This window comes from Chiloscyllium plagiosum, chromosome 4 (genome assembly GCF_004010195.1).
Source record: "Chiloscyllium plagiosum isolate BGI_BamShark_2017 chromosome 4, ASM401019v2, whole genome shotgun sequence".
Classification (NCBI taxonomy): Eukaryota; Metazoa; Chordata; class Chondrichthyes; order Orectolobiformes; family Hemiscylliidae; genus Chiloscyllium; species Chiloscyllium plagiosum.
The window spans coordinates 131,010,598-131,036,485 of NC_057713.1; the positions used below are offsets into that span (position 1 = coordinate 131,010,598).

The window sequence follows — 25,888 nt, forward strand, 5'->3', positions numbered from 1 at the left end:
CATCTGGAGTATTTTGTGCAGTTTTGGTCGCCATACTATCGGAAGGATGTGGAGGCACTGGAACGGGTGCAGAGGAGGTTTACCAGGATGTTGCCTTGTATGGTAGGAAGATCGTATGAGGAAAGGCTGAGGCACTTGGGGTTGTTTTCATTGGAGAAAAGAAGGTTTAGGGGTGACTTGATAGAGGTGTACAAGATGATTAGGGGTTTAGATAGGGTTGACCATGAGAACCTTTTTCCACGTATAGAGTTAGCTATTACGAGGGGGCATAGCTTTAAATTAAGGGGTGGTAGGTATAGGACAGATGTTAGGGGTAGGTTCTTTACTCAGCGAGTCGTGAGTTCATGGAATGCCCTGCCAGTAGCAGTGGTGGACTCTCCCTCATTATGGGCATTTAAGCGGGCATTGGATAGGCATATGGAGGATAGTGGGCTAGTGTAGGTTAGGTGGGCTTGGATCGGCGCAACATCGAGGGCCAAAGGGCCTGTACTGCGCTGTATTCTTCTATGTTCTATGTTCTATGTAACTAAATTAAATTCCATCTGCCATTCCTTGGCCCATCTGATCAAGATCTTGTTGTACTGAGGCATCTTCTTCACTGTCCGTTACAACTCCAATTTTGGTGTTACCTGCAAACTTACTAACAATTCCTTTTATACTCACTTCAGTTCTTGAAATTATTTTAATTCTGTTTATGAATACCGTAGTGGTAATTTCAAAATATTCCAGAACAAACAACAAATTTTACAGACTTACCTTGGAGTTGAGTTTTCTCTCTAACCTTTATTTCCTCTGCCATGCATACAATAAACCCAATTAGTTTGTCAATTGCCATTTAAGTTTCTTAAACTTCTGAATGTCATAAAAGGAATCAGGTATATTTATTACAGCCACATGTTGTTAAACTTCAATCTGAGCCCATGATATTTAATCCATATAGATTGTAGGTACAAAACTTACCTTACAATCTCCAGGTATTGTTTTCATTTTCTTGCAGAGTTGTTCCTCTTTTGTGAGGCTTGGTGTTCAAACACCACTCCCATTAATGACAGTTCTAATTCTGCACTGAATGTGAGGTGTGCAAACAGCTGCATCTGAGGAACTATAAATAGTTATTTTTTAAAAATTTGTTTCTGGCATGTGGGTAACACTGGCATTTATTGCCATTGTTCAGCTTATTAGAAACGCTTATGTTTACAAATTCCTTGAACTGCTATGGTCCTGAAGTGATTGTGATTATGGTTCAGTTTCCACATAATTACAGAACTGTTAAAAAAAAAGGGCAGGAGGCCATTCAGCCCATTCTGCCTGACCCAGACCGATTGTCTGGTATACACTTTTGCTGCTGCACATTGGTAGAGGGGGTGACTATGGTGCCAATCAAGCGGGTTGCTTTATCCTGGATGGTGTCAAGCTTCTTGAGTGTTGTTGGAGCTGTACTCATCCAGGCAGGTGAGTATTCCGTCACACGCCTGACTTAGGCTTTGTAGATGGTGGACAGGCTTTTGGAAAGCAGGTGAGTTACTTGCAGCAAGATTCCTAACCTCTAGCCTACTCTTACGGTACAATATCTATATGCAGTATTTATATAATTTGTCCAGTTCAGTTCATGATCAATGGTAACTCCCTCCAGAATTTTAACAGTGGGGGGATGCAGACATTGGAATGCCATAGGCAGTGATTTCATTCTCTCGGAGTTATTCACTGCCTGGCATTTTTGGGGTAGCAATATTATTTGCCACTTGTCAGCACGATTCTGAATATTGTCCAGGTCTTACTGCCTTTGGACTGTGGATTGCTGCAGTATCTGAGGAGTCACAAACGGTGACCAGAGCACATCCCATTTCCGAGCTTATGATGATGGAGGGAAGGTCATTGATGAACCTAGGACATTATCCTGGAGGAACTTCCACAGTGATGTCCTGGAACTGAGACGATGGACCTCCAGGCAACACAACCATCTTCTTCCAGCCAGACAGCTGGGATCTTCCCCCCCCCCCCAATTCCCACTGATTGTTGTAGCAAGGAGCCCTAGCAGAACAATGCTCTTCAACATGGTCTTGATATTGCCTCTGGAATTCAGCTTGTGTCCACGTTTGAGCCAAGGCTGTAATGAGGCTAATCACTGAGCCACTGCGCTATCCTTCTGTTGCAGCCCTCAATTGCCTAATAAAGTGGCAGTTAAGGAAAAGATCCCACCTCTGGTGCTAATGCAGGGAGTGTTGGTGGTTAACCACCTTTTGAATTTGCCCTATACACAATGAGGAGCATGTAGCCCACGCCCACATTTTGCCCACCCCAGACATCCAAACCTGACCCATAAATCCCTCCCTGACTACCGTGGACGCGAGAGTCTTCTCTCAGAGGATCATGTGGCTTTGGAGAGCAGGAGAGGGAGATCCATTACTTATCTTTCAGCCAAAATAGATTGACTCCCTTGTTATTGATGAATGTAAGTCTGCGAGAGGTGGGTGGGAACGTGATGTTGATGTTACAGTCCGATCAGCCACCATCTTATTAAATGGTGGAGCAATCGTAAGAGAATCAGGCAGGATCGGGGAAATTCTCATACAGCAGTGGAGTATCCCATGCTGTTGTTTTTGACTGACAGGCAGGAGGTTCTTGCTCACTCAGTCAGTGAGAATCTGGAGTGGTTCAGATGGACGAATGGGCAGCATACCATTAGACATGCATGGGGTGGGGGGAGTAATAATGAGGCTACCCTATTCCTGCATTTTCCATGGCCAACCCACCCCACTCCGCACATCCCTGGACAATTCAGCACGGCCAACCTACCCAACCCCGCACATCCCTGGACATTTCAGCATTGCCAATCGACTCTACCCTGCACACCCCTGGACAATTCAGCACAGCCAACCTACCCAACCCCGCACATCCCTGGACAATTCAGCATTGCCAATCCACTCTACCCTGCACACTCCTGGACTGTGAGAGGAAACTACACAGGCATGAGTTGTGGTTAATGTAACTTAAGAAGGAACCAACGATATGGGTAGAATGATATCCCACTAGTTCAAGGCCTGCTGTCTCAGTTTTGAGGGCAATTCCACAGTCTGATAAATAAACAGGGCAGCACATTCCAGTAAAAAATCTTCGAGGAGAAAGTGAGGACTGCAGATGCTGGAGATCAGAGCTGAAAATGTGTTGCTGGAAACGCGCAGCAAGTCAGGCAGCATCCAAGGAGCAGGAGAATCGAAGTTTCGGGCATGAACCCTTCAGAAGGGCTCATGCCCGAAACGTCGATTCTCCTGTTCCTTGGATGCTGCCTGACCTGCTGCGCTTTTCCAGCAACACATTTTCAGCACATTCCAGTAGCAAGCATACTAAGTAAAAAGTCAGTAGCCAGATTATATTGCCTGTTTGGGCAGAAAGGGGTTGGGAGGATACAGGGATACTGAACTGTTTGAACGTGGCTAAATGAAGAGTTAATAGTGGGTAATAAAGAAGTGACAGAACGTCTAACTATTTTGCTTCTGTCTTAACAATAGAGGATAGAAGGACCATCCCAGTATCAGGAGGTCGAGAGAAAAGAAGTACTTGGTGAAATTATAATTGTTAGGGAAGTGGCACTGAGCAAAGTGATGGAGCTGTGGGTTAATAAATCTCCAGGCTCTCCTAGACCTCACACGGTTTTAAAAGGGACAGACTAAAAAGGCAGTAGATGCATTGGAATTTATTTTCCAAACTTAATTCAATACCGGAAAGGCCCCGTTGGACTGGAAAGTAACAAATATAAAATGTTCTAAAGAAGGGTTACTGAACTCTGATTTCTCTCCACAGATGCTGCCCGACCTGATGAGCTTTTCCAGCAGTGTGTGTTTTGGAACAACTTTAACTGCCCTATTCAAGGGAACTACGAAACAGTTGGGATCGATTATTAAAGGGGATTACAGCTAGGCATTTGGAAGGACAAGATAAATCAGGAGTCGTAGACATGTTTTTGTCAAAGGGAAATCTTATTTAATCAATTTATTGGGATCTTGACCAGATGGGCCAATGGACTGAGAAGTGGCTGATGGAAATTAATTTAGATAAATATGAGGTGCTGCATTTTGGGAAAGCAAATCTTAGCAGGACTTATACACTTAATGGTAAGGTCTTAGGGAATGTTGCTGAACAAAGAGACCTTGGAGTGCAGGTTCATAGCTCCTTGAAAGTGGAGTCGCAGGTAGATAGGATAGTGAAGAAGGTGTTTGGTATGCTTTCCTTTATTGGTCAGAGTATTGAGTACAGGAGTTGGGAGGTCATGTTGCAGCTGTACAGGACATTGGTTAGGCCACTGTTGGAATATTGCGTGCAATTCTGGTCTCCCTCCTATCGGAAAGATGTTGTGAAACTTCAAAAAAGATTTACAGGATGTTGCCAGCGTTGGAGGATTTGAGCTATAGGGAGAGGCTGAACAGGCTGGGGGTGTTTTCCCTGGAGCGACAGAGGCTGAAGGGTGACTTTATAGAGGTCTACAAAATGATGAGAGACATGGATAGGGTAAATAGGCAAAGTCTTTTCCCTGGGGTCGGGGAGTCCAGAACTAGAGGTCATAGGTTTGGGTGAGAGGGGAAAGATATAAAAGGGTCCTAAGGGGCTTTTTCACACAGAGGGTGGTACGGGTATGGAATGAGCTGCCAGAGGAAGTGGTGGATGCAACATTTAAGAGGCATTTGGATGGGTATATGAACAGGAAGGGTTTGGAGGGATATGGGCCGGGTGCTGGCAGGTGGGACTAGATTGGGTTGGGATATCTGGTCGGGTTGGACAGGTTGGACCGAAGAGTCTGTTTCCATGCTGTATGTTTCTGACTCTATGACGTGCAACATGGATAAAGTGGAGCTTGATGGACTGCACTTAAATTTCCAGGAGCAATTGGAAAGTCGCCACAAGGTTATTGCCAAAATAGGAACTCATGGTGTCAGGGGTAACATATTAACATTAATGGAAGGGTTTAGAAGGATAAATACCAAATGCTGGCAAATGGGAATGGGTTAATTTAGGATATTTGGTCAGCACAGATGAAGGGTCTGTTTCTGTGCTGTGCTGTCTCTATAATTCTAAATAAAAAAGGTTGGCTGGCTGAAAGAAGAAGAACAGGATTCACAAATTGGCCTTTTTCAGATTGGCAGGATGTGACAAGGGAGGTGCAGCTGGTTTCTGTGCTGGGCCCTCACCTTGTTACAATGTACACCGACGGGTTATCAGAGGGATGGAAGGTATAGTGGCGAAGGGTGAGGGGACACAGACAGGTAGGAGAGGATGGTCTGAAGATGACAAAGAATGCAAAAATTGGACAAGTGGAGTATATATTGTGGGGAAAGGTGAAATTGTTCACTTTGGCTTGGAGAATCTAAACAAAAAGCAGAGTATTACTTGCATGGAAGATGACTGCGGAACTCAGCGGTGCGTAAGGATCTGGATGTTCTAGCTCAGTATGCAGACACAGTCAGTGATTACGTCGGTTAATTGGATACCAGCCTTTGTAACAAGAAACATTGAACACCACATTAGGATGTTATTCCTCAGTCATTCGGGACACGCACGGAGACCACATTTTGAATGGAGTGTGCAGTTTGCTCTCCTCATTCAAGGATGCAAATATGTTGGAAGGGATTAAGTGGAGGTTGAGCAGATTGATAACTGGAATGAGTGCATTGCCTTCAGAGGAAAGATTGAACAGGCTCGCTGTATCTTCCCTGAAGTTTAGAAAAAGAGTAAGAGATGGTGTGATAAAGATCCTGACAGATATTGACAGGGTGGGTGAAACAATTCCACAGAGGCTGGTATTCCATCACCAAGACATCCTTTACTTACACATGGAGAGTCCTTGACACTGATCCAGCTCCCTCAGAGCCAGTACTCCGAGTGAACAGAACATCTGACCTTCCTGTTTATTTTTTTTTGGGTTTAATTGGAGTCTCTTTTTAATTACTTCATGAACCATTGAGATTCTGAGGAGCTGCACTATACACAAGAAACACAAACAACCCAAGGACCATATTTACATCGTCAGTGAATAACCAAGACCATTGGAATTAGAATAATGTGTTTGTCCACGCGGTGTACTCGAGGAGTAAGGATGCTTTTACTCCTCAACCCTCCTGTTTATATCTGTCAGCCAGGGCTCCCTGATTGGACCAGATTTACAGCCCCAGTCAGGGAACTCATATTCCAAGGTCTACCTGGCTACCTTCATTATAATAACTACAATGGCCATTGAAAGGATGTTTCCTCATAGGTGAATCAAGAAATAGGGAGCACTATTTTAAACGTTGGGATGATTCTTTTAGGACAGGGAGGAGAATTTTATTTTCTCTCAGATGGCTGTGTAAACTTGGAAACCCTGACTCGGAATACAGTGAAGGCAGAGTCATTGAATATTTTGAAGCGAGAGATAGATAAGCAAAGGGAATAAAATGGTTATCATTGGGTGTAGACAGGAACTTGAAACTTGAAACACAAACAGAACAGCCATGACCTTATTGAACGATGGAGCAGGCTTATACGAGCAAAGTTTAAATTTAATGTTTGGTTGTCATAGAGGCGCAGAATGGAAACTAAACATTCTTGGTATTATTCTGAATCATGTACTAGCCATCCAGCCATCTGAGCTACCCAACCCTGCCCATCCAAGTACTCCTTTATATTTCTGTATTTGGGAACTTGAGGCAAGATACAGGAAAGGCATTGAAGGGTCAGAACATGAGGAGGATGGATTTTTATAGATTTTCTGACTCCATGGAAACAGGCCCTTTGGTCCAACAAGTGCACACTGACCCTATGAAGAGTATCCCACACAGACCCATTTCCCTATCCTATTACTCTACCTTTATCTCTGACTAATGAACCTAACCCACTCATCTCTGAACACCATATGCAATTTAGCATGGTCAGTTCACCGACCTGTACATCTTTTGGATTATGGGAGTAAACCCACACAGACACAGGAGAATGGGTGAATTCCACATGGACAGAGTCATCTGAGGCTGGAATCAAACCTTGAGTCCTGGCGCTGTGAGGCAGCAGTGCTAACTGCTCAGCCACCATGGTGATTCATTTCTTTTTGTATTTATTCATTTTGTGTGATGAGGACATTCCTGTTTGGGTCAGCATTTATTGCCTGTCCTTAGTTGCCCACAAGAAGGTGGGGGCTACAGTCCATCTGTTGAACGCCCATAGGGAGAGAATTCCAGGATTTTGATCCAGCGACAATGAAGGAATGGCAGTATATTTCCAAGTCAAGATGGTGAGGGGCTTGGAGGAGAACTTGCAGGTGGTGGTGTTCCCACGTATCTGAAGCCCTTGTCTTTCTAGATGGAAGTGGTCATGGGTTTGGAAGGTGCCATCTGAGGATGTTTGGTGAATTCCTAGAGTGCATCTTGTAGTTAATACACACTGCTGCTCGTTCCCAGCTGTACTCTCCCAAAAATAGACTTTGGTGACAGGAATCATTTGCATAGTTTGTGGAGTCTCAGCTTCTCTCATGAGGCTGTCGATGACTTGTCTCACACGGCCAGCCTCTAGGTAACTTGGCAAAGCCTGCTGTGAGAAAGGTGACCAGATTTCTAACTTTGGCTGGTTCCGGGATCTAAGAGGAGGTACATTATTAAGCATTGCTGCAGTCTTGGGAGCACATGAACACAAAAAAAGAGAGATTCAGCAGACAGCAGGTTTGAATTTATGTTTACCTGCAGTAAAAGTGATTTGTGGATGAACAAAGACTGGTGTGCAACTGGGTGTTTAGAAGTCAATGTTCTGTAGTCCATTGTTGTATATAATATATGATCTTTGGTGATCTCTCTGGGCTCATTCATTCAGATATACTGTCTCCATGAGGTCCTTGGCTCACTGTCTGCTCCATCTTGAGCTGTTACCTTCATCTCGTGGGCGGCACGGTGGCACAGTGGTTAGCACTGCTGCCTCACAGCGCCGGAGACCCGGGTTCAATTCCCGCCTCAGGCGACTGACTGTGTGGAGTTTGCACATTCTCCCTGTGTCTGCGTGGGTTTCCTCCGGGTGCTCCGGTTTAATCCCACAGTCCAAAGATGTGCAGGGTCAGGTGAATTGGCCATGCTAAATTACCCGTAGTGTTAGGTAAGGGGTAAATGTAGGGGTATGGGTGGGTTCGCTTCGGCGGGTCGGTGTGGACTTGTTGGGCCGAAGGGCCTGTTTCCTCACTGTAATGTAATCTGTAATCTGTAATCTGGACCACATCCAGCCAAATGTGAGGAAAAGCAGAAAGGTGATGTGAAGATGTGAGATCAACCACAAGAAGTCTCAAGGAAATAGATGAGGAAGGAGAGAAATCATTGGAAGGACTCCAAAATTTGTTGCCTGACCGGAGTGAACTGCTGGATTTTTGCTGCCTAAGTCCTGCACAGGGGCTTGGTCATTTTGAAGCTGGACCATCAGATACTTCCCAGTTCAAACCTTCCCAATAAGGAACCTGCCAGTTTGGATAGCTGTCCAATGTAGGGTAATGAGTCAGTCATACATATTAAAGGTGCTAATTGTGAGAATCCAACAACAGCCTTCACAATGGCAATAAGGAGATTCCTGCTGCATTGCACAGAACCTTATGCTAGAAACAGAGGCGAGGGTGGGAATGGCTGCATCAGAGGGTCCCAGGGTTGTGAGTCTGGAAGTGATATTGTAGGTGGTGGAAGTATACAGACAATGCTGTTTAGAGAGAGAGCAGGGCAGTCAGTAAATCTCAGTAGGCATGGGTGGAGGGAGAGGGTGTGGCCCACAGTGTAGTGTGATAAACAGAATCTGGATAGATTCTATGGAGGGCTTCTATGTCCTGCAGGGTTAGGGGCAGGGCCCTCTCACCTTCATAACACCCATATACAGTTTGCACCGACATACACTGTCTGACATGATACCCTCCTCATTATTAATTCCTGGGACACGGACATTGCTACGAAGGCCAGGACTTTTTGCTGATCCCTCGTTACCTTTGAATCAAGTGACTTGCTGGGCCCTTTCAGAGACAACAATATTGCTGAGAGTCTGAAATTACATGGGTAAGGATGGCAGATTGCCTTTCTGAATGGGTATTAGTGAACCAGATGGGTTTTTACAATAATCAATGATGGTAGTTGGGGGTCACCACCAGTGAGACTAGCCTTATGGCCCAGATTTCATCGTGCAGTTTAAATTCCACCAGTTGACATAGTAATGTTTGAACAGATGCCCCTACAGCATTAGTCTACGGCTTATTTGTCCAGCAGTATTACCATTTCAGTAAAATCATACATATTCATTTTCAACTTGGCAAAGTCTTCACTACTGTCACTATTTCATAATGTCAGATTTGTTCTGGGCTATTTTGGATAGATTCCCCTCCATCAAATCCTCTTGTTGAAATTAGTCTAGGCTACCACAATCGTGTTGGGAAAAAGGTTCACATGATTTCTTGGGCACAAAATAGCTCAATCTTAAACAGTAGATCAAACATTGGTAACCAACATAGAACAAGAGGAGGAATCTATTCAGGACCTTGGTCAGCTCCTCACTCTGCATCCGAGAGTATCTGGAGTTATGAGTGAAATGCTTCATACCTTGTACAGCACCACAACCCTGCCCTCCCACAAAAGTTTTTAAATCCTTTATTTACAATGAAACAATTGTAAAAAGTGGATTAATCACCTTTCTGGCTCTCCACAAGTTTCTGATTTTCTACAATGACCAATTAATTGTTTGGTTTGAAATCCTGCAGTTTAGGAATAAAATATTCAGGAACCTGGATAGGTCACTGACCTCCCGAATGTTATCCGCTGATAACATTCTCTTTCATCGTGGTCATTTTTGAAAGTTTGTTTGGATGGGTTGGCAGAGATTTGAGTCTATGTTAGAAAAGATAACTACCTCAGATAAACATTTCCCCTCCTTTTGACAGTAACAAAATAAATTCACGAGATCCTTAGTTTCTTGTTTGAGTGTTTTTGGATCCTATCATTGACATGTCATTTTGATACGATTTATTTATTGTCATGTGTATTTTTTTGTTACAAAGTACAGTGAGAAGTGTTGTATGGTGGGGTAGCACAGTGGTTAGCACTGCTGCCACGCAGCCCCAGGGACCCGGGCTTGATTCCAGCCTCGGGCAACTATTTGTGTGGAGTCTGCAGATTCTCCCAGTGTCTGTGTAGATTTGCTCTGGTTTCCTCCCACAGTCCAAAGAGATGCAGGTTAGGGTGGATTAGCCAAGCTAAATTACCCTGTAGTGTCCGGGATGTGTAAGCAAGATGGATTAGCCATGAAAACTACGGGGTTACAGGATTAGGATAGGGGGATAGATCTAATTGGGATGCTCTTCGGAGGGTTGGTATGGACCCGTTGGGTCGAATGGCCTGTTTCCATATTGTAGAGATTCTATGATTCACTCTATGGCGCCATCTTAAAGCTCAGAAGAATAAAAGAAATGAAGTAAAAAGTGTTCGATTTTACACCCCTTGTGGTTAAGTGCTCCACCATGGGCCTAGTAGTCAAGCATGAGTTCTTTGGTGCCATCTCACCTTCACCAACACTCTCACCACTATGGGTCCTCACTGTAAATCATTTCTTCAAGTTTCACAACATCTTTCCCACAGCAAGGGGTCCCGAGTTGAACTCAGTTATTAGCTGAATCTTAACTGCCTTTTGGGCAATTAGGGATGGGTAACAAATGCTGGCCTAGCAAGCAATGCCCTCATCCCATGAAAGGATAAATAAATAAAAACTTTTCTTACATTCATTCATCAATTTACTCTATTTTCCCAGTTATTCTCCCAATCATTTGTTTCACAGCTTTTCACAATATTTTTAACAATTATAGCAATGCGTGTTCACTAAAACAATAGTGTTTAAAGAGAAAACAAAAGAAAATGCTGGTGATCACAGCGGGTCAGGTGGCATCCAATGAGAGAGGGCAAGCTAACGTTTTGACTGTAGATCCACTGTGATCTCCAGCATTTTTGTTGTCAATACAGATTCCAGCATCTGCAGTAATACACTCCTAGGTGTTTTCTTAGCTCCTTTGCTTTCCCTTACGAAACAGATAAATGTTCACCTTTCTGCTAAGGGATTTAACCCACACTGGGTCTCCGATACAGACTGCTGTATCCCATGATTACAATTAGAATCTGTTTGCAGCTTTAGTAACACATTGCTTTTCCTCACCAGCTTTCTCAATGTAATTCAATAGATCAATGTTCTTCATGGTTTCCTGCTGATTTAGAGACAGGTCTGCAGCTGCTACAACTCCTGCAGCTTTTATTGTTGGCTGGTATTTGCACAGAAGAATCAACAAGCTCTGTGTGCTTTTAAAACTGCCGCATGTTTAAAGATGCACATTATTTTCTGACTAGATTTTATTTTGCCTCCCTGCTCATCCAACCTCATCATTAAGAAAATAATGCCTGACCAGATTGCGGCCTTAACTCCCCGTGTCCCACTTGGACTCCATGTTCCATCCAAAACCCAAATCTAAGGTCGGAGATGGACAATGACCTAACCATCACCACTCTCTGCAGGAGTGAACTTCAAGAAATAACAAAGTGTGAAGAAATTTCTTTCGATTTCATTCTCCAATTGAAAGGGAGCGTATTTTTTTCCTGCAAGTATTAGTGCTCAGAGTTTTTCTACTCCTTTCACCTAAAGCTTTCTCACACTTCCTGGAATATTGTCTTTTACTCTGACTTGTTCAGATTCTCCATCATTTCCTGGTCTCATTACAAAAAAAAAACCCGCATAAGTCCTGGAAGAAACAGCCTGTTTTTGCTAATCTGAATGATAATGAACTATGATAAATTGAACTTTTAGCATGAAGAAATCCATGGCCATGCATTTAAATATTCCTGATCATATTAAACATAACCCCACTGCGAGTGATCAGCAAATTCTGCTAGTTTGGGCGCGTATATTAGACAATCAAACCCTTGATATGGAGCTTGATGCACAGTTAGAGGAAATAGTTATGACCAATCGCCCAACTTGCAAATCTCCCATGGTATAAAACACTAACCCGACACTCAGACCTTCTAAACTATCAGTTTGATCCGATGTTCAAAATCTTGCTGCACCGTTGTGAAATTATGACTTACTTGTCAGGAAAAGAAGGTCAATAATTTTCCAATTTTCTGCCTTGGACCAGCTTACAGGTATATTTTGGCCCGACAGAAATCCCACATGATGTTGTCTTCACGAAAAAGCAGAGCTCCCAACTCTGCAAGTTCTAATGTAACTGAACCGTCTGGAAAACTGAGATGGAAGGAAGGGATTCGTGCACCCAAGGATCTTTTTGATAATGGAGGTAACTGCAGCCAAACGCCCCACTAATGGAATGTTCAGTGATGCTTGACAGCCCTCGAAATTGACCATCAGATCCAAGAGCCACTAGCTATCAAAAAGGGAAAGTGGTGACACCTCATTAGCAGAAATGACCATGACAACCAAAGGTTATGTAGTTTGGCAGCAAGGATGACAGATGCACAACAACATCACCTAAGCGGTGCTTGTGGTAGAAAGATGGTTAGGGAGGCAAGTTGCAAAGAGGACATAAGTAGATTATAAAAGAATATTGATTGGTCAAGTGACTATGCAGAGACATGACAAATGGAACACAACGTCAGGTGGGAATGCAAATGAGGCTGCAAATAGACCAGCTGTGTGTTCATCTATGCATTGTTGAGCCGAGTAAACTTCAGCATGCCCGTCATGGGCTGTAATGGTCAGCAAGGTTCAATAAAAACAGTGACTCTTGGAGTCTAGCAAAAAGAGAGAAGGGGATGTTAGAGGAGCAGTTTCAGTCATTTAAAAAAAGACTAATCAGCCTGAAACCATCAGCTGGTAATTCATCATGAATCAACTGCTTTTCTATACGTATCACTCTTTGGCCCTCATGGTATTTTTAAAAAATTAATTCACAGGATGCGGGCATCGCTGGCCAAGCCAGTATTTATTGCCCATCCCTAATTGCCCACAGGGCATAAGAGTCAACCACATTGTGTCGGCCTGGAGTTAGATGGAGGTCAGACCAGGTAAGGATGGCAGTTTGCTTCCCTCAAGGGCGTTAGTGAACCAGATGGAATTTTTTCCAACAATTGATTCATGGTCATCTTCAAGATTCTTAATTCCAGATATTTATTGAATTCAAATTCCATCATCTGCCTTGGCAGGATTCAAACCCAGGTCCCCAGAACATGACCTGGTTCCAACAATAATACCACTAGGCCATCATGTTCCCTGATAAACATATTGCACTGGGAACACAGTCTTAAAACTAATCAGAACAGTTAAACCTTAAGATTGGAGACTGAGTTGAAAGAGGAGAAAGTGAGGTCTGCAGATGCTGGAGATCAGAGCTGAAAATGTGTTGCTGGAAAAGCGCAGCAGGTTGAAAGAACCAATTATAATAAACTTAATGAAAGACATGAGTCAAAGTGAAACCCAAACTTGAGACTTTAATCTCCTTTTAACCATGTAAACAAAAATCAGCATTTTCATCCTTATCATTTAACTAGACAAATGGCTTTCATCGCTACTTTAATGATTCAGCGGCATTACAAAAATTGCAGAATGTTTTAATCTCGGGATTCCTGATGACATTCTAGAAATAAAAAAAAAAGATTCAATTAACTCAACACCTCATACATTTTTTCATTGCCTACTTACTAAGTGTGTGCCATGTCAGGGATTGTTAATGGTACAGGATGAAGCCAATTATTGGAATGACCCCTGGAATTATAAAAATCCTGATGAAGGACATTATGAATGTATTACATCCATTAGCTGGTTCTACACAATGGTTTACACTTGGCTATTAGATGTGATTTAATTAATTAGATTACATTTCCTAGTAATTCAGTAAAGCAACGACCAATGCTTGTTTCAGTTAGGAAGTCTGGAAATATTTTCTTTCAGCGGAACCTGATATTTCCCACAAATGATTTTCTAAGAAAGAAGTCATAAATCTGCAAACAATCCATTGATTAATTTCTGCTGCAATTGGGCTTCAAGTAAGATCTCACACACAACAATGCCAAGGATTTACTAGGAAGAGGATAGTTCAGGTTGTTTTCCTCATGGCCCCTCAAGGCTAATGTGTTAAAGACCCCTTGCACTAGGATGGGGGTCAAAAATAAGGTATCAAATATTACTCTTCTGATACTGGCTGGATGCAGTCACCTCGTTAGATTCCTTCCTCAATATCTAGAGGTCACGCACCAGTGTCCATCAGGATACTGATGCTTATACAATTTAGTTTTTCACACAAATGGTAGGCCAATACCAAGTCAATACCTGTGTATGCATATATGGAATCGCTGGCTAACACATATGATCGCCCACCTCAGAAATTCCATGCCAGTGGTCCTGGGATTTGTAGGTCCTTATGTGGCTGATGAGCCCAATCCTGGGGCCACATCTGCAAGCACATGTTCGGCACTTCCAGTGGTGGAAGTGGCCCTCAGCTTCGAGATCATTGGCATTCTCCTCGCTGGTTCCCTTCCCATTTCTCAAAGTTCCCCTTCACGCAGGAGCTTCCTCTGAGTCAATTTCTTCTGAATGGAGGGTCTCCCACGTATTGACATCTCTCCATGGTGTCGAGGTGATGGTGTTGGACTGGAGTGGGTAAAGTCAGAAGTCACATGTTGCCAGGTTATAGTCCAACAGGTTTATTTGAAATGGTAAGATTTCGGAGCGCTTCACCTGATGAAGTTGCAGTGCTCTTGTGGGGCTCTTGTGGTGCAGTGGTAGTGTCCCCACCTCTGGGCTAAGAGGCCTGGGTTCAAGTCCCATCTGCCTCCAGAGGTGGATAACAACATCTCTAACCAGGTTGACTAGAAAATATCTGCACTGGTGGCTGGGCAAGCGATGGTGGAAGACTTTAGCCAATTAGAGCAGTGGGTTTCTTTTCAAAAAGGCTCGGATGTTTTACATGAACCAGTTTTGCATAAGATGTGAAAAAAAAGTTAACCAGGCTCATGTGATAATCTCCACCCATTAGGATATTGAGAACTGCTCCAAGGGAATGCTATCCTGGTTGTTGGAATTGTTCTATTTCAAAGTCCCAGGTAGCTAAACAATAATGTATACTTTCAGGTCTAGTCCTCCGTCTTACAAGCAACTCAGATGCAAATAGCGATTAGGTAGTCTCAGAATCCCCACACAGTGTGGAAACAGGCCATTCAGCCCAACAAGTCCACACCAACCCTCTGAAGAGCATCCCACCCCTCCACCTTAATGTTTCCCATGGCTAATGTATGTGACCTGCCCATCACTGGACACTATGGGTAATTTCCAGGGTCAATCCACCTGCCTTGCACATCTTAGGACTGCAGGGGGGAAAAAGAGAGCACCAGGAAGGAAGCCACACAGACAGTCACCGGAGGATGCAATGGAACCTGGGTCCCTGGTGCTGTGAGGCAGCAGTGCTAACCACTGAGCCACCATGCCACCCCATGTTGTAACAAACCTATTATTATGTTCAACAAGACCAAACCTGTTGTTATTTGGATGAACTTTTCCCACTTGGTATGTTAATACCATTAAGAAGGACGAGTGGACATTAAGTTACCCAGGGTATCTCTGATGATTCTGGAAGATTTGACCATAACGGATACTGGGAGAACATGGAAAAGCATTGCACATTGCAATCCAGCAGTTTCAATCTCTGGTCAGCTGTTTCTGGTTCTGTTTCCAAGTATTGGAAAACAGTGAGCCAACCACAGTAACTCTTCACTCGGCTGGCCAAGTAAAGAACAGAGGCTTAAATCAATTGCAACAAAGAGTTCTGCTTCTCCAGAGGAAGAACTGAAAGAGAAAGCCACTCAGCCCTTGGATCCCACACACATGTTCCATGGGATCAAGCCTGATCAGCTACTTCAAAACTATTTTCCTGCAACACCCCAACACATCCCTTAAAATTTAAAATCTATCCGACTCAGTGTTTAATATACTCAAATGATTGACTCCACACAATTCCAAACAGAGAACTCTAAAAGATTCACCATCACTCATGCATTGAGTTCCACAAACAATTTTAAACTCACCACGTTTACACCTCTTCTGCTGTACCTGTAGCATTGCCTGGGCTGTACACTGACAGTGTAGGTATTTCCTTATTGACCTGTTCAGACATTACACAGCTCTGGTGTTGGTGGGATTTGAATCGCAATCTACCTGGTTCAGAGATAGGGACACTACCAGTACACACAAGATTCCCAAATATCCACATTGTGTGCTGTTCAGTCGGTACTTAAACATACACCTGGTCCTCATTGACAACAAATAGCCTCAATTTACCAAGATTGATCCACCTCCCACCTGATTCAAGCGAGCTCCTTTATTCATTGTATATTGCTAATGGGTAATGACATGCAGATGAGCAACATTTATTGGCGTTGTGCATAATGAGGATTCTTGTGGTAGTGTGCCTACCTCTGATTCAGGAGACCCAGATTCAAGTCCCACCTGCTCCAGTGGTGTGTAATAAAATCGCCATGTTAATTAGAAAATATTGTGCACAGCGAAGTTGGGGAGAATTAAACCAGCTGATTGCTTTATATTTCAGCAGATCCCCCGAAGCATGTGCCTCAGGTATGCAAGTGGAAGGCAAGTTACAGACCAATTCGAGTGCTGACTTCCAGCTGCAGACACATACAGGCAATCTTCTCGAACCTATAACGATAAACTCACACCTTGCCATTTGTTCCAAACTAAGCCATTGGTTTTCCTGCAATCATCAGCTGACAAGCAGCAAATAACGTTGATGCCACAGAAGCATCAGACAACGACCATCTCCAACAAGAGAGATTCTAACCATTGTCCCTCAACATTCATTCAATTATATCACCACTGCTGAATTCCCCATTATTAATATCCTTGGGATTACCATGAACCAGACAGTTATTGCACATTGACTGTGTTAGGAAAGACAGTCATTCTTTTATGCAAAACAAATCAGTAATCATTTTGTTTATGCTTTTGGAGGTGGGGGAGGCTGGTACAATAACATTTTCAAGGCATCTAGATGGGTACATGAATAGGAATGGTTGAGTTTACAAAATTATGAGGGGCATGGATGGGATAAATAGACAAAGTCTTTTCCCTGGGGTCAGGGAGTCCAGAACAAGAGGGCATAGGTTTAGGGTGAGAGGGGAAAGATATAAAAGAGACCTAAGGGGAAACTTTTTCATGCAGAGGGTGGTACGTGTATGGAATGAGCTGCCAGAGGATGTGGTGGAGGCTGATACAATTGCAATATTTAAGAGGCATTTGGATGGGTATATGAATAGGAAGGGTTTGGAGGGATATGGGGCGGGTGCTGGCAGGTGGGACTAGATTGGGTTGGGTTATTTGGTCGGCATGGACAGGTTGGACCGAAGGGTCTGTTTCCATGCTGCATGGTGGCACAGTGGTTAGCACTGCTGCCTCACAGCGCCAGAGACCCGGGTTCAATTCCCGCCTCAGGCGACTGACTGTGTGGAGTTTGTACGTTCTCCCCGTGTCTGCGTGAGTTTCCTCCGGGTGCTCCGGTTTCCTCCCACAGTCCAAAGATGTGCAGGTCAGGTGAATTGGCCATGCTAAATTGCCCGTAGTGTTAGGTAAGGGATAAATATAGGGGTATGGTGTGGGTTGCGCATCGGCGGGTCGGTGTGGACTTGTTGGGCCGAAGGGCCTGTTTCCACACTGTAAGTAATCTAATCTAATCTAATCTAAACATCTCTCTGACTCTATGACTCTATGAATCTGTGTGGCATGATCGAATTGGACCACAGGATCTGTTTCTGTGCTGTACATCTCTGACTGAATTAAGATATTTGTCCTACAGCACCACGTATTTGATTGAAACTGGATCAGCCTTACATATACTGTGACTACATGAGCAGGTCAGAGGTTAGAATACCTATGGTGATTACCTCATCTCTTGTGTCCCCCATGTAACTCCATCATCTACAAGGCACAAGTCAGGAATGTGATAGAATATTCCACCTTCCTGGTTGGATGCAGCTCCAACAATGTTCAAGAAACTGGACACCATCCAGGACAAAACAGCCCATTAGACTGGCACCAAATTCACCACCTTCAACATTCACTCCCTGGATGCACAGTAACAGCAATGTGTACCACTTGTAAGACACAGTGCAATATCTCAGCAAGGTTCTGTAGACAGCACCTCTCAAGGTCATAGTCTCCTTCATCTTGAAAGGACAAAGGCAGAAGATACACAGTAACATCACCATTTACAAGTTCTGCTCCAAGCTACACGTCATCCTGACTTGGAATTATAATCACTTTTCCTTCACTGTTGCGGGGGCAAAATCGTGGAGCTCCCTTCTCCACATCATTGTGGGTGTTCCAAAAGCCCAAGCAATGCAGCAGTCCAACAGGACAGCTCATCACCACCTTCTCCAGGGCGGTTAGGGATCAGCAACAAGTCCTGACCTCAGCAGTGGCACAGTCCCTTGATGGTGCAAAAAAAACTCAAAAAGAACTGCAGATGCTGGAAATCAGAAACAATAAACAGAAATTGCTGAAAAAGCTCAGTTGGCAGCATTGGTATGGAGAAACCAAAGTTAACATTTTGGATTCAGTGACCCTACTTCAGAATTAGCAATTGTATTAACTTTGTCGATTGTATATATTCAATTTAAACTTAAAATCTCTGCTGGCACAACTCAGTAAGCCTGCATTCACGAATTAAAATAGAACAACATTACCCTGAAGGAGCAAATCTTACAATTGATTGAGTTCCGTAAAGCTGAAATAATGTTCCTGATTGGCTTCATAGCCTCTGGTGTCAGACCCACCCTCTCTTTCATCTTGCCAGGAACTTATAAACCAAATGATTATGCTCTCAGTGGTCCTTAGACTTATTGAAGCTACTTTAATTATAATTATTTTAGTTTCACGAGAGTTATGTAATACTCAATTTAATCATTTGTAGCACTTTAATACTTTGAAATATGTAACTTTTAACGAATGGCCCTATATCAACTTCTTGAAGCTGCACTTGTAAGAATTGTTTGGAAATGTTTACATCACCCACTGCAGGAAATCTGAATTAAACCCTGCAGCATCTGGCTTAAACTGGCTCCCACACATGGAAGCCAATACAAAAGCACACATTTTAAAAATAATCTGATTTTGTTCTTGTTCTGAAACTTAGAAACCAGTTTGACTGGTGGATTGGTGGCACAGTATCATTGCTTTCTCACAGTGCCAGGGAACCTGGGTTTGATTCTAGCCTTGGATGACCGATTGGGTGGAGTTTGCATGTTCTCCTTGTGTCAGGGAGATTAAAATAAACACATTAAATTGCAGAAAACCATTTACAGAAACATATTTATATTGACTCTCAAACAACTATACACTTCTGGAGAAACAGATTAGGGGAAATGAAGGAAAGGTCAATGAAAGTGAATGAATTTTGTTCAAAAATAAAAGGAAGATATTTGGTCAAAAAAAGTCCTATTAAATCTTCAAATTTTCTTTGTTTCTACCCCTCATTACACCTTCACCCATGATCCAAAGAATTCAGGCAGTAGTAAGCATTCCTGATGAAGAGCTTATGCTTGAAACGTTGACTCTCCTGCTCCTTAGATGCTGCCTGACCGGCTGTGCTTTTCCAGCACTACACTCTCGATTCTAATCTCCAGCATCTGCTGTCCTCACTTTTTCCCATGCACTTAAGTCAACCTTTTTCACTATTCAAAGCTGTTATATAAGTCTTCATCAACGTAAGCCAAATTATTTCAACATAATTGTTGAATTATCTACGGCATGGTGGCTCAGTGGTTAGCACAGCTGCCTCACAGCACCAGAGTCCCAAGTTTGATTCCAGCCTCGAGTGACTGTCTGTGTGGCGTTTGCACATTCTCCCCGTGTCTGCTTGGGTTTCCCCCGGGTGCTCCGGTTTCCTCCCACAGTCCAAAGATATGCAATTCAGGTGAATTGGCCATGCTAAATTGCCCATAGTGTTAGATGCATTAGTCTGGGTGGGTTACTCTTCGGAGAGTTGGTTGGGCTGAAGGGGCTTGTTTCCACACTGTAGAATCTAATCTAATCATAATCCTGAATGATGTCCCTTTTCATTCAGAACTACAACTGATCCTAAACTGCACTCCAATCACACATCCCCACAGTATTGATTTCTTGCTGTCTGGGTACAAAGCAAGTCTCCTTCTTTCAGACCTCTGGCACAACAATTCGGAACCATCTTGCTTACACTGAGAAATTGCACAATATTTCCAAGAACATGGAATAACTTACTCTGTGACTGCTTGAGAGCATGTTCCAGTCACCACCACTTTAAGCAGCACAGGCTGGCTTTGTGTAGTACTAGGATTGTCTTTCAGCTTTGCTGCCACATGCAGCCAATGGACTTTGTTAGTGTTTCTTGCGAGGAGAAATCAATGATGCGTGGGCAGCACAAAGCTGGGGCACTTGCTTATATCACAATCAATTCAGGATCTCCACACCAAGGGGCTATTACTATTCAAGCTTTAGGTACCAGACTTAATATCTCCCTTCGTGATTTTGCCTCAATATTCCCATTCACGTCTGAAATGGCATTCAACATTTATACATTCAAGCATATAAGTGCAAATTTTAACGAATTGCATTGATCAATATTCCGCGGATGTGTTTAGATTACCAAGAAACTAATTTTGGAACCATGCACATCCACAGTCATCCTATGGCAGGTTATTACTGAAAAGGATGTTGTACAACACCATGTTTAAATTATATACAACATCCAAAAGTTAGTCAGGTTTCAGATAGGAGACAAATCAGTGAGAGAGTAAAAGACCATTGATGATTTTCAGCTGTGAACCTGGACATTTCACCACACTTAACCCAGAGCTCCCTGATATCCACAGAAGGCAAATTTTAACCATCTTGCATTCACTGCAAGAGACTATACGCAAAAGGCAGTGTGAACCACAGAGACTTACAACAGGATTAACATGTGGCTAACCCACCTTGAGACCAGGACTGTCACAAACAGAAATTGCTGCAGGAACTCAGCAGGTCTGGTAGCATTGATGGAGAGAGAGAAATACAGTTAACACAAAACTCCTCCTTCAGAACTGACAGTAGCTACGGCAATGTGGTACATATGCTGACATGGGGGGGGGGGGGGTGGAACAAATGAGTGGATAAGTGGCGACAGAAGCCCAGGGATAGAGGACGAGAGGTCGGGTGGAGGGAGTATTGGAGGTTGCACAGATAAAGAGATGGTTGATGTAGGCCAGGAAGGAAGAAAAGCTGACAATGGGGACCACGATCTGGTGAGAAGGTGTCGTTTGTGCTGAAAGAAGCCAGTGTTATGACAGGGCCTTTCAGTGTAGGACTGGGTAAAGGATATGGAGAGGGGTATTGAAAAGTGTGGTGCTGGAATTCCTGAAGAAGGGCTCATGACCGAAACGTCGATTCTCCTGCTCCTTGGATGCTGACTGGCCTGCTGCGCTTTTCCAGCAACACACGTTTCAACTCTGGTCTCCAGTATCTGCAGTCCTCCCTTTCTCCTATGGAGAGGGTGGTCAGACTCTTAATTTCGTACTTCAATTACGTTGTACTTCGACAAACTACCCATTGATTGTTTTTAAAAAACTGATTTCACTTTTCTTCAGCTTGAATATTTATTTCAAAATCAATTAGTTTCACAAACAATTTTTAAATTTATTTTTCTGGGCACCATCCTGAAACTATACAGCACAGATCATCTTTCAGTTTCTGTGAAGTAATGTCATTATATTAACGCTGTACTGACAGTATCTGCATGTGTTAAGCAGATATAACAAATATGCTACAAGTTGTGTGTTGAGATGGGAGTAAGGTGATTGCGCAAGTGTCAGAGGATGATGGTTTATTGCAGAGGGACAGAGCAGGAGCCAGGAGTGAAATGTTACATGGTGTTAATAACTGTTGAGATGATGTTCTGAAAACAACACCTGGCAAACAGATTGAGGATTCCTCGGAATTGTCCTCCCCCTTCCTATTAATTCAGAAGTTTGAAACAGACTGAGCTTTGGCATCATCAGCTTTGGTTGAACCTTGCAATGCAGCAGCACATGGTTTAAAAAAAAACACTGCAGTTCATTAGCAACATTTGTAGAACAGTCTGGTAAAACAAAGGAATACACACAGCGGTAAACACTCAGTTAGTGCAATACCACAGTCCAGGAATAATAATTTGGCTTTCACAATTGTGCATATGGCTTTCAGGTGTTCAGGTGCTAACTTTCGAATTTGAACAACGATAGAGTTTACACTGCGAGACCTTGTCTTTTTACCTTAACCAAGCTGCGCATTGCAACACTGTGCCCTATATCTGCCAATCGAAACGCATCATAAATCAGGCTTAGAAAACTTGGAGAAATTCAACAGGTCTGGCAGCATTTGTGAAGAGAAAATAGAGTTAACATTCCAACCCAGTGCGGGGTCAGACCTGCTGAGTTTCGTACTATCATACAGTACAGACGTGAGCCATCAAATCTATGCCATTAAACGCATTCTCCAGCAATTTCTGTTTTTGCTTTTTCACATCCCCAGTTATTTGCTTCATAAAATCAGGAATACTGTTTTAGAATGTGAATGCCAATGGAAATTACATACATGCTCTGAATGCTTTCCTTTTGTACAGTTAACATAATATGGTATGGAAATATATCATCCTAATTCAAGATCACTTATAAATAATTTTTAAAAAAAAAGAACACATGAAACATGGAAAGTATGTGCTGGTAAATTCGAAGATTTTTTTAAAGGAAGTGAATAGCCATTTAGAACACAAAGTCAGGAGAAGGAACTGTAACTTGATAAGGATTGATGTCGAGCAGCTTCATAAACGCTTTGGTGAAGTGAGAAATTCAAGTGATTTAACCTCATGAGCTTCAGGCAATGAAAAGGAATGCATTGAATAATCACGCTGGCTGTCAATTGAATGAGCAAACACATGACTGACATTTGCTTTTTATGCAGCACTATTGGAATCCAAACGTGAGAGAATTAATTAAAAGAGCAGTATTCTTCTATCTGGCTGGGTCAAATTGTCCATTTTAATCATATTAGCAAACTGAAGTTTGCTGTGTGCACACACTTCGAGCAGGAGGAAGATGGGTTTGGGGTCCAAGAAAAAGTGGAACTGAATCCAATCCTCTACCAGTTAAGGGCATTTCTTAAAACATTCATAAGCCATTTCCTTATTATGAACACAAATGAAAATCTCCTAAAAGTGATAGTCATAGAGTCAGAGTCATACAGAACAGAAACAGACCCTTCGCTCCGACCTGTCCACGCCGAACATAATTCCAAACTAAACAAGTCCCACCTGCCTGCTCCTGGTCCATATCCCTCCAGACCTTTCCTATTCATGTACTTATACAAAAGTCTTTTAAACGTTATAACTATGACCACATCAGCAGGAAGTTCATTCCACATTCAAACCACCCTGTGTGTAAAAAATTGGCCCTTCATGTCTTTTTTTAAAATGTCTCTCCTCTTCCTTTAAAAACATGGCCCCTAATCTTGAAATCTCCCATCCTCGGGAAAAGATAACTACAACCAACTAATTTGATGTAAACTGCACTACTTTCAACTCGTTACCAGCCTTCTAGAGACTTCAGTTATAGCTGGGAATTTCCTGCATTTCCAAGGGTGATTTTATATTCCATATCGATGTAGAATCAAATCATAGAATCCCTACAGCGTGGAAACTGGCCCTTCGGTCCAACAAGTCCACGCTGACCCTCCAAAGAGTATCCCACCCAGACCCTTTCCGTTACCCTATTACTTTACATTTACCCCTGGCCAATTCACCTGACCTGCACATCTTGGGACTGTGGGAGGAAACCAGAGCACACGGAGAATGTGCAAACTCGACACTGACACGGTCAATCAAGGCTGGAATGAAACCCACGTCCCTGGCACTGTGAGGCAGCAGCACTAACCACTCAGTCACCGTGCCAACCCACCACCACAAGAGCTAGGCTCTGGAGCTGCTTGCAAATTAGCTTTGGTGATATCAAATCACAGAGATTAAAAAGTAGCTCAAAGACTGGTGTGGGTTCAGGGGCACAGGTACCAGGACTGGGTTAAGTGGGGGCAAGACTGTTGGGCCAGCTTACACCTGAAACACAGCTAGTGTTCATATAGCTGCATAACTTGAGACGTATAGAGAGGGTTTTAAAACTAAATAGTGAGGGCACGGGATCAAATGTGGGAAGATGTGGCATATGAAAGAGTACAGACAAAGTCAGAGTGGAAAAGAGGGTCAAAAGACTGGTAGACAACTTGGAATAAGCCAAAAAAAGCTACGATGTTACAAAGATAACAAAAAAGAAAAATAACTAAAAACTAGTTCTGAATGTGTGTAGGATTTATGAAGTAATGGAATTGATAATGTGCAATGAAGTAAATAAGTCAAATCAGACAGCCAAAATAGACAGTTGACTGCTTGTTGACCAGGATTGGGTGCTGAAGCTTGAAGGGTATAAAGTCATGATAGTCCTACCAGACCACAGTGCTGCTGTCATTAGAGAGACATGACTTGATGGCTCAGTGGTTAGCACTGCAGCTCACAGTGCCAGGGACCCAGGTTCGATTCTAGTCTCGGGCAGACTATCTGTGTGGAGTTTGCACATTCTCCCTGTGTCTGTGTGGGTTTCCTCCCACAATCCAATGATGTATAGGTTAGGTGAATTGGCTGTGCTAAATTGCCCAGAGTGTTAAGGGATATGTAGATTAGGTGCATCAGCATGGGAAATGTAGGGTCATAGGTTAAGAGAATGGGTCTGGGAGGGTCGCTGTGGACTTGTTGGGCTGAAGGGCCTGTTTCCACATTGTAGGGATTCTATGACTGTTGATGGCTTGCCTCAGGAAAGAGGGAAATGTTGAGACAAGAGTCCTTCATGGTTATCTCAGCCAGTGTGGGAAAATAACATTACATTCACGATAAACAGGAAATTGGCTCAAGATGGATAGGTTTTGTGAAATTCCAGAGGTTCACTACCCTCTGAGTAAAAAGTAAATCTCATCTTGATTCTAAATGGGCACCTCCTTAATTTAGATTGGTCTCAGTCTTCCCAATCACAGAAATCGTCTTACCTGGATCTACCCTGTCTAGTCCTTTAAGTGTTTTACAAGTTTCAATGAGATCATCTATCATTCATCAAAACTCTAGAGAATATAAGCCCGGTTTGCCCAATCTCCCTTGATAGTATAGTCTCAGTAGCCTGGGAACAAGTGAGCCTTTGCCATCAACGGCAATAGTATTTCTGAAAAGTAAGAGACCAAATCTCCACACAGTACTCCTGGTAAACAAGCTTTCAAACAGTAAAGCAAGACTTCACCATTCATGCTATACAAGCTAACATTCCATTCACCTTCCCAATGGCTTGCAGTGCCTGAATGTTAGCCTTCAATAAGGATGTGGAGGATCCTTTGTCCATCTACATTTTCTAACCTCTTACCATTTAAAGCAGCACGCAGCCCTTCTCTTCCACAGACCAAGGTGAATAACCTCAACATTTTTCCACTCTGTATTCCATCTGTCATGCGTTTCTCAAATATTCTTGTAGTCAGTTTACATTTTTCTCATCACACACATTCTACACTTAATCTCACATCAACCAGAGCTTCAGAAATATTGTATTGATCCCCATCTTGAAATCAATGACTTTTTTTGTGACCATCGGGAGCCCAAGACTAGATCCTCACAGTGCCCCACTGGTCACAGCCTGCCAATGTCAGAAAGGATTATTTATTCCTATTCTCTATCAACCAATCATTAATCCCTGACACTGGTACTTCTAGCCAGCTTCCCATTGGGCTGAATCAGAAGCAGTCTGGATATCTAAGTAGGCTACTTTCGTCAGATCTCCTTTATGAA

The 25,888-nt window shown here is 43.0% G+C and overlaps 1 protein-coding gene across 2 annotated transcripts in view; it reads right to left on the reverse strand.

Moving 5' to 3' along the window:
• c4h8orf34 (chromosome 4 C8orf34 homolog) overlaps positions 1-25,888 on the reverse strand; it is a 347,530-nt gene that overhangs the window by 309,664 nt on the left and 11,978 nt on the right. The window contains exon 1 of one of the 2 annotated variants that reach the window (XM_043689236.1): positions 16,044-16,213. The exons of the other annotated variant lie outside the window; for it this stretch is intronic. The gene's annotated coding sequence lies outside the window, so the exon portion shown is untranslated. Of the gene's footprint in view, positions 1-16,043; positions 16,214-25,888 lie in introns of those variants that run through there. 2 annotated transcript variants of the gene reach the window in all.